Genomic DNA, 9460 nt, shown 5'->3' with positions numbered 1-9460 from the left:
TGAACATCGCCTGACAATCACCAGGCAAGAGTGGTCTCTTTCTGTTGGGGAACACTTCAGTGGTCACAGGCATTTGGCCTCTGATCTTCAGGTAAGCGTTCTCCTAGGCAGCCTTCATGACACAGTGCAGAATTGCTGCGCAGAGACTGATAGCCAAGTTCCGCATACATGAGGACAGCCTCAACCGGGATCTTGTGTTCATGTCACACTATCTGTCATCCCCACGACTTGCCTGAGCTTGCAAAATCTTACTAACTGTCCTGGCTGGAGACAATATGTGAAGATGCCGGCGTTGGACTGGGGTAAACGCAGTAAAAAGTCTCACAACGCCAGGTTAAAGTCCAACCAGTTTATTTGATAGTAAACCCACAAGCTTTCAGAAACACTGTTTCTTTGTCAGGTGTGTGGAAGGTTCTGATCAGGGAAAGGCAAATAGCAGGCACACACAGTTTACAGAATACTGATTAGAATGCGAGTCTTTACAGCTAACATGCCATTCAAGTCTTAAAGATGCAGACAACATGAGTGGAGACAGCATTTGGCATAGGTTAACAAGATGTGTATTGTCTCCAGGCAGGACAGTAAGTGAGATGTTGCAATTTCAGGCAAGTCATGGGGGTTACAGATAATGTGATAATGTGCCTGAAATGTGCCATCTCTTTAACCTGTGTTTAACCCTCTCTCCACTCACATTGTCTGTACCTTTAAGACTTGATTGCCTGTAAAAACTTGCATTCCAACCACTATTTTGTAAATTGAATTTGTGTCTTTGTATGCCCTGTTTGTGAACAGAACTCCCAGTCACTCTGAAAGCTCATGGCTTGTGCTACCAAGTAAACCTGTTGTTGTGAGACTTCTTACTATGTTTACCCCAGTCCAACGCCAGCATCTCCACATCATTTTTCAACATTATCAGCCTGAGAGACTGTAGAGGTTGAACGTATGGACAAGAACATGTCAGATGGAATACTATATGGTGAAATGTAAAATTATCCACCTGGGTGTTATTTTGAGAGATTGGGAAGTGTTTACTTTCAGGAGAGACCTCGGTGTCCTTGTAAGTGAAGCATAAAAAATTAACAGGCAGATTCAGCAAACAATTACAAAAGGAGATGGTATGTTTTCTAACAAAGGGTTTGGAATTAGACAGAGTATTGGTGAGTCCGCACCTGGAGGATTGTGTGAAGTTGTGGGTTCCTTGCCTTGGGGTGGCACAGTGGTTAGCACTGCTGCCTTACAGTGCCAGGGACCTGGGCTCAATTCCTGACTTGGGGTCACTGTCTGTGCAGAGCCTGTACATTCTCCCCGTGTCTGTGTGGGTTTCCTCTGGGTGCTCCAGTTTCCTCCCACAGTCTGAAAGATGTGCTGGTTAGGTGCAATGGCCATTCTCCCTCAGGTGCCGGAATGTGGCAACCAGGGGATTTTCACAGTAATTTCTTTGCAGTAATGTAAGCCTACTTGTGACTAATAAATAAACTTAAATAAACTTAACTTAAGGAAAGTCATTGTTGTTCCAAATAGAATGCCTGAAGTTTCATGAGGCTGCTGCCTGGGATGTGGAGAGATTGAACAGACTTTGCCTGTATTACCCAGACTTCAGAAGAATGAGAGGTGAGCTCATTGAAGTACAAATAGTTTCGGAGCTTGTCAGGGTAGATGCTGGGAAAATACCTTTCTTAGTGGGGAAAGATCACAGATTTCAGAATCAATGATTTAGGACCGAGATGAGAAATTTCCTCAGTCCAAGTCAGAGCGTCGTAGAGGTTTACAGAATGGAAACAAGCCCTTTAGCCCAACTTGTTCATGTTGTGCAACTTTAGAATTCTCTACTCCAGAGTGGTGTGGCTGCTGAGCTATTGAGTATATTCAAGGTTAAGATTGATAAATTTCTGGATGCTCTGTGAACTAAGAGATGTGAGATTGTGCGGGAAGCCACAGCTAAGGTTGATGATGAGTTGTGATCATACTGAATGGTGGCGGGCCAAATCATGTATTCCTGCTCCAAGTTTTAATGACTTGATTGGAATTCAAATCCGAATACAGTCTTTGAGAATTGGAAAAATAACAGGACATAACCAATTTTTCTCAAAAAGAATGACCATGAAGCTGCTGGATTGCCATTAAATCTCAACTGCCTCACTAATTTCTCTTTGGGAAGGAAACCTACCTTTCTTAGCAAGTATGGGTCTGTATGTAACTCCAGTTCCACATCCACAATGTTCACTTTTAACTTCCCTCCCTTGCCTGTAGCAAACCCACAATTTGAAGTTGAAGAAGGCAGTTTGCTGTCATCCCAGGACAAGTAAGGATAGGCAATTAATCGTGGGCTTCCCAGCAACATTAAATAATGAATAATTCACAAACTATTCTATCCCTAGTATAACTACCAGGATTAGGTGATTGAGGAGGTCTTGTGGTGTTGTGGGTAATGTCTGAATCTGAAGCTGTGGCTTCAGTTCCCATTCAAGAACAATGACGGTGCATTGTTAACTTGGCCAAACAGGGTGATTATCCATTTGCAAACCCTTCCAATACATGCCAATGACAGCAATAAGAATGGGAGAAATTCCTGGTCAGCCATGTGATGGAAAGAAATTGGAGCCCTGACCCTTGCTCCAAACTACAACATGCATGGAACACTGGATGTATCTCGGCAGCTCAGATTCTAGTGAGGGGAAGCTGCTTGGCTCACGTGGCAGGATGGCTGCTGAGGAGCAGATTAGTGCAAACAGCACAGAGTTCAATTCAGATTCTGGCAAGACATATTTGGGATCTGGCTCCTTGCCCTACCTGTGGTAGAGGTCATGGTGCCATGGGTCATACAGGCCTATAAGTAAAGAACTGAAAAAAAGGCAGCAGATTACATGGTCCCTGCTCCCTTCCATCTGGAGTAGACAAATGAAACAGCAGATCTGTGAGAGATTCTCTGCTACTCAGTCCACAGCGAGGCTGAGGGAAGAGCGGAAACATGCTGATTCTGCCGAGAGAGGATGTGGTCAAACTGCAATGACAGGAGATGTCGGGTTGTGGTGATGAAGACCGACACTCTCAGCTTTCTTTGTAGACACAGTTTGGCTGTTTATTTCTTCCTCTTCAATCTCCCCACCATCTGACAACAACAATATGTTTCTGCTTCTCAGCCTGTGCAGGCGGACAAGTGACAGAACAAACTTTCAATTAAATAACATCTTTCACCATTGCCGAAGGTAGTTTAAAGGCACTGAACTGTTTGGAAATGTAGCTACTTAGGAAATATGGCAGCCAAATTGTGCAAAATAAGATCCTGCAAACAGCAAAGTGTTCAGGGCAGATCATCAGTTTTGGAGGTACTTGTGGAAGGATTCTGTGTGAGCTTGTGTCAGAGAATACAACTCACCACCACATATGGTCCAAGCACTAATAAATAAGATTAGTATAGATTAGTATTTGATGGTCGGTATAGATATGGTGGGACCAAAAACATGTTTCTGTGCTGTGCTGTGTGACTCAATGAGAATTTTTACCACTGCTTATCTAAGGAGCCACATCCCATTGTCAGCTCACATTTCTTCCAAACTTCTTCACATAAAAGAGCACTTATTCAATATGCTTTGTAGAATCAAAATGTTAGAGCACAGAAGGAGGCCATACAGCCCATAGTGCCCATACGAGCTCTTTGAAACAGCTATCAACTGTTCCAGTCCTCTGCCCTTTCCCCAGAAAGCCGCACAAAGTTTCCTGTCTTAGTACTTATCCATTCCCTTTTGAAAATTGTTCTTGAATCTGTGCTTCTGCCCTTTCAGGCAGCGCATTCCAGAATAACTCTCAATGTGTTAAAAAAATTCTCCTCATTCCCCCTCTGATTCTTTACCAATCATTTCTGTATGAACATATAAAATAGGAACAGAGTAGGCTACTCGGCCCTTCAGGCCTGCTCTGCTATTCAGTAAGATCACAGCTGATCTGATTTCCACCACACCCTGTATTCCTGTCTACTCCCGACAACCTTCAACCCTCTTGCTTATCAAGAATCTACCTCTCTGCCTGAAAAATATTGAAGGATCCACATTTTGAGCAAGAAAGTTAACAAAACAGACTCACAGCCGTCTGAGAGAAGAACTTCTCCACATCGCTGTCCTAAATGGTCCTTCAGGATCTTACATGTTTCAAGCAACTATGTTTTCTCTGGTTACTAACCCTGCCCCCGCACCCCCTACAGTAAACCATTTCTCCTTATTTCATCAATTTTTGAGCACCTCTGTCAATTCAGGTGCAGTGAGAAAATCAGAATACTCAAAATCTGGAGGAACACAGACATCTCTGAAAACTGTGGAGCTGAAAGTTACAGAGTCAGCAACAGGCAAGGCCATTTAAAGGCCACGTGTGAAATTTTTAACCATGATCTTGATGAATAAGAGATTTAGCAGCAGATGAACTGAGATAAAGATAAAGTTGAGCAATGTTAGTGAGATGTAAATAAAAGGTGCTGTATGAGAGCCAATCTGGGACCTGCATTATCGAGGGATACCTGGAATATTCTTCATTTCAGTCCTGCTCAGGTCCACTTTCTCAGGTACATTAGTGACTGTATCAATTCTATTTCCTGCTCTTACTCAAATCTCATCAACTTTGCTCCAATTTCTACCCATCCCTCACTCTCTTGTAATGTCCTATGTTAGGGGTTGTGGTTTTACACAAAAAGAGGAATGCATGATTTGCACACATACGCCGGAATTTTACTGTCTTGCCCTCCATGGAATCAGAGTGAGCGAGGGGCGGACAAGTCCACTGACCTTGGGTGGGATTTCATAGTTTCAGGACATAGAGGATGTAAAATCCCACCTATAGATTACCAACAATAAGTTTATTGAAGGAGCTGTTGTAGAAAACAAACTGAAAGTAAAACAACAGCCTGTACAACACTCTAATGGCATCACCATCAAATCATGTGATCAGTTCTTAAAGCAATCTGCAACCTCTTTAATATATAAGAACATTACAACACCTTTCATTTCTTCACTCCTCTGCCTCCACTTCTGATGATAGGCTGTCACCTATACTGAAGTCCCACTCCCATTTTATCTCTCTGTCCTCAATCTCTGACAATGAAACTCAATATAATCTTGAGGAACAGCACCCCATCTTTCCATGAGGTACCTTACATTCTCCCGAACTGGAGACAGACTTCAACAATTTCAGATCATCACTACCCCCAATTCTTTTCTGGATGGCAGCTATTAGCAACAATTCTGCTATTCTCATTTACACCTTCTCAAGAACATGTATAATTTATTTTGTTGTCCCAGCACCATTTCCATCTCCTTTCAACCATTTCACCTGTCCTGTCTTCCATCCTATCAGAAACCTTCCCTTCTGCTCTTTATATTTTTCATGACAGTTTGTTGACCTGAAATGTTAGCTCTGTTAATCTCGCTCTCTCTGCTGATGCAACCTGACCTGCTTAGTATTTGCATCATTTTCTATTTTTAGTTCCAAGACAAGCCCTGGTTTCCCAATATTTGTTTTTAATTGGCTCTTAGAATGTGGGTGGAACTGACAAAGCTGCAGTCATTGCCCCTCCCTAGTTGCCCTTAGGGAATCACAATGGAGTCAGCTCCATGTAGCATTGGAGTTGTGCATGACCCAGGATTGGCAAATTTCCCTTCATTGAAGGATACATTTAGAGGCTAGTTGGGTTTTTGCAATGATATTAATAGGATCCCACTCAGAATTGACTAGAATTATTGACATGGTAGAATTTGAGCTCAGGAATTTTGGTCCAGTAAAAGAAGCACAAGGTACCAGAATAATTTGATGAGGCAGTGATTTGGGGGAGGGGAGGATGGGGATGTAGATGAGGAGCAATGTGCATAAGAAGCTCAGAGTTGCTCAAAAATGGAATGTGCTGACAATGATCCTGAGTACTCCTTGCATTAGTGTCACTACCCACTGATCACTAAATAAATGGAAATGGAGTTAAAGAGTAAGATGTCAGGAAGAGTGACCAAAAGCTTGGTCAAACAGTGTGTTTGAAGGATAGAGGAGAAGGAGCTGGAAAAGTTGAGAGCGCAAGAATGTGGCCAAGTTTGCTGAAGGTTCAACCCCAGCCCCCCTTTCGCAGGGAACACGATTTTGTGAAGGGGAGGTTATGTCTCACAAACTTGATTGAGTTTTTTGAGGAAGTGATGAAGATGATTGATGAGGATAGGGCAGTGGATGTTGTCTACATGGATTTCAGTAAGGCCTTTGTCAAGGTCCCTCATGGAAAATTGGTAAAGAAGGTGAAGTTGCATGGGATCAAAGGTGAGCTGACAAGATGGATTCAAAACTGGCTCAGTCAAAGAAGATAGAGGGTAACAGTGGAAGGATGCATTTCTGAAAAGAGGGCTGTGACAAGTGGTGTTCCTCAGGGATCAGTGCTGGGACCTTTGCAGTTAGTAACATAGATAAATGATTTGGAGGAAAATGTAATTGGATTGATTAGTAAGTTTGTGGATGATGCAAAGGTTAGTGGATTTGCAGATAGCAACGAGGACCATCAGAGGATACAGGAGAATGTAAATCAGTTGGAGACTTGGGCGGAGAGATGGCAGATGGAGTTTAATCTGGATAAATGTGAGGTAATGCATTTTGGAAGGTCTTATGCAGATAGGAAATATACAGTAAATGGCAGAACCCTTAAGAGTATTGATAGGGAAAGGGATCTGGGTGTACAGGTACACAGGAAAGTGGCAATGCAGGTGGAGAAGGTAGTCAAGAAGGCATACGACATGCTTGCCTTCATTGGCCGGGGCATTGAGTTTAAAAATTGGCAAGTCATGTTACAGCTTTATAGAACCTTGGTTAGGCCACACTTGGAATATAGTGTTCAATTCTGGTCACCACACTACCAGAAGGATGTGGAGGCTTTGGCAAGGGCACAGAAAAGATTGACCAGGATGTTGCCTGGTATGGAGGGCATTAGCTATGAGGAGAGGTTGGAGAAACTTGGTTTGTTCTCACTGGAGCGACGGAGGTTGAGGGGAGACCTGATAGAAGTCTGCAAGATTGTGAGAAGCATGGACAGAGTGGATAGTCAGAAGCTTTTTCCCAGGGTTTAAGAGTCAATTACTAGGGGATTAGGTTTAAGGTACGAGGGGCAAGGTTTAAAGATGTATGAGGCAGATATTTTACACAGAGAGTAATGGGTGCCTGGAACTTGCTGCCAGGGAAGGTAGTGGAAGGGGATATGGTAGTGACTTTTAAAGGGTGTTTTGACAAGTGCATGAATAAGATGGGAAAAGAGAGATACGGTCCTCAGAAGGCTGGGGGCTTTAGTTAAGTCGGGCAGCATGGTCGTTGCAGGCTTGGAGGGCCGAAGGACCTGTTCCTAAGCTGTATTTTTCTTTGTTCTTTGATAGACTGAAGGAAAGAGTGAAGAAATAGAAGAGAGAGCTAGTGGGCAAGAGACTGAGAGTTGGAGGTTGGTAACAGATATAGGGTGGGAGAATGGAGGATGTCAGCAAGAGGATGAGAATTTGAGAATCGTGGAATTGTTGGACCAGAAATCAAAGATCTGCCTCTAGTGTTCAAAGTGACTTCTTAAACATTAAGTGCTTTGAAACAGAAATGCTGCAAAGACTCAACAGATCTGGCAACATCTGCAGAGGGAGAAACAGAGTGAATGTTTTGAGCATGTATGATTCTTCAATCAGAGCTTTGTGTTTTAATCAAGTTCCTTCACCTGCAAAAGATCCTCACCCCATCCCCTTTCAGCATTCCACAGCGATCACTCCCTCTGTTACACGCTGGTCCACTCCCTCCTTCATCCCTAACACTTCATCTCCTTCCCATGCAATCACAGGACATGCAAAACCTGTCCTTTTACTTCCTCATTTTTCAAGGGCCCAAATCTTGTTTTCAGATGATGTGGCAATTCACTTGCACCCCCTTCAATTTGGTCTACTGCTCCCAATACAATGAGGAGACTAAATGCAAACTGGGTGACTGCTTTGCAGAACAACTTCACCCATCTGCAAGCATGACCCCAACCTTCCTGTTGCTTGCCATTTTAACTCAGCATCTTGCTCTTATGCCTACTGTCTGTCCTTGGCCTGCTGCAGTGTTCCAGTGAAGTCCAAATCAAACTGGAGGAACAACACCTTATCTTCTGATTGGACATTTTACAGTCTTCTGTATTCAACATTGAGTTCAACAACTTTGGACTGTGAACTTTCCCCTCCAGAGAGTCAGAGAAGTTTACAGCAAGGAAACAGGCCCTTCGGCCCAACTTGTTCATGCTGCCTCTTTTTTTTAAAAGCCCCTAAGATAATCCCAATTGCCCGCGTTTGGCCCATAACCCTCTCTACCCATTGTACCCATGTAACTATCTAAATGCTTTTTAAAAGATAAAATTGTGCACGCCCCTACTACGACCTCTGGCAGCTTGTTCCAGACACTCACCACCCTCTCTAAAAAAAAAATTGCCCTTCTGGATACTTTAGTGTATCTCCTCTCTCATCTTAAACCTATGCCCTCTAGTTTTAGACTCCCCTACCTTTGGAAAAAGATATTGACTATCTATCTACCTTGTCTATGCCCCTCGTTATTGTATAGACATCTATAAGATCACCCCTCAGCCTCCTACACTCCAGAGAAAAATGTCCCAGTCTATTCAGCCTCTCCTTGTAATTCAATCCATCAAGTCCCGGTAGCATCCTTGTAAATCTTTTCTACACTCTTTCTACTTTAATAATATCCATTCTATAATAGGGTGACCAGAATTGCACACAGTATTCCAAATGTGACCTTACCAATGTCTTGTACAACGTCAACAAGACATTCCAACTCCTGTATTTAATGTTCTGGCCAATGAAACCAAACATGCCGAATGCCTTCTTCACCACTCTGTCCACCTGTGACTCTACTTTCAAGGAGCTCTGAACATGTACCCCTTGATCTCTTTGCTCTGTAACTCTCCCCAATGCCCTACCATTAACTGAGTAAGTCCTGCTCTGGTTCAATCTACCAAAATGCATAACCTTGCATTTGTCTAAATTAAACTCCATCTGCTATTCGTCAGCCCACTGGCCCAATTGATCAAGATCCCATTGCAATTGAAGGTAACTTTTTTCACTGTCCACTATGCCACCAATCTTGGTGTCATCTACAAACTTACTAACCATGCCTCCTATGTTCTCATCCAAATCATTAATATAAATGACAAATAACAGTGGGCCCAGCACTGATCTCTGAGGCACACCGCTCATCACAGGCCTCCGGTTTGAAAAACAACTCTCTGCAACAACCCTCTGGCTTCTGTCAAGAAGACAATTTTGTATCCATTTAGATACCTCAGACTGGATCCTGTGAGATTTAACTTAATGCAACAACCTACCATGCGGTATCTTGTCAAAAGCCTTGCTAAAGTCCATGTAGACAACATCGACTGCACTGGCCTCATCTACCTTCTTGGTTACCCCTTCAAAAAAATTAATTAAAT

Source organism: Carcharhinus amblyrhynchos, chromosome 34 (genome assembly GCF_965287045.1).
Source record: "Carcharhinus amblyrhynchos chromosome 34, sCarAmb.v2.hapA, whole genome shotgun sequence".
In the NCBI taxonomy this organism is placed as follows: Eukaryota; Metazoa; Chordata; class Chondrichthyes; order Carcharhiniformes; family Carcharhinidae; genus Carcharhinus; species Carcharhinus amblyrhynchos.
The sequence above is the reverse complement of the archived record's forward strand: the minus strand, read 5'-3'. Positions refer to the sequence as shown.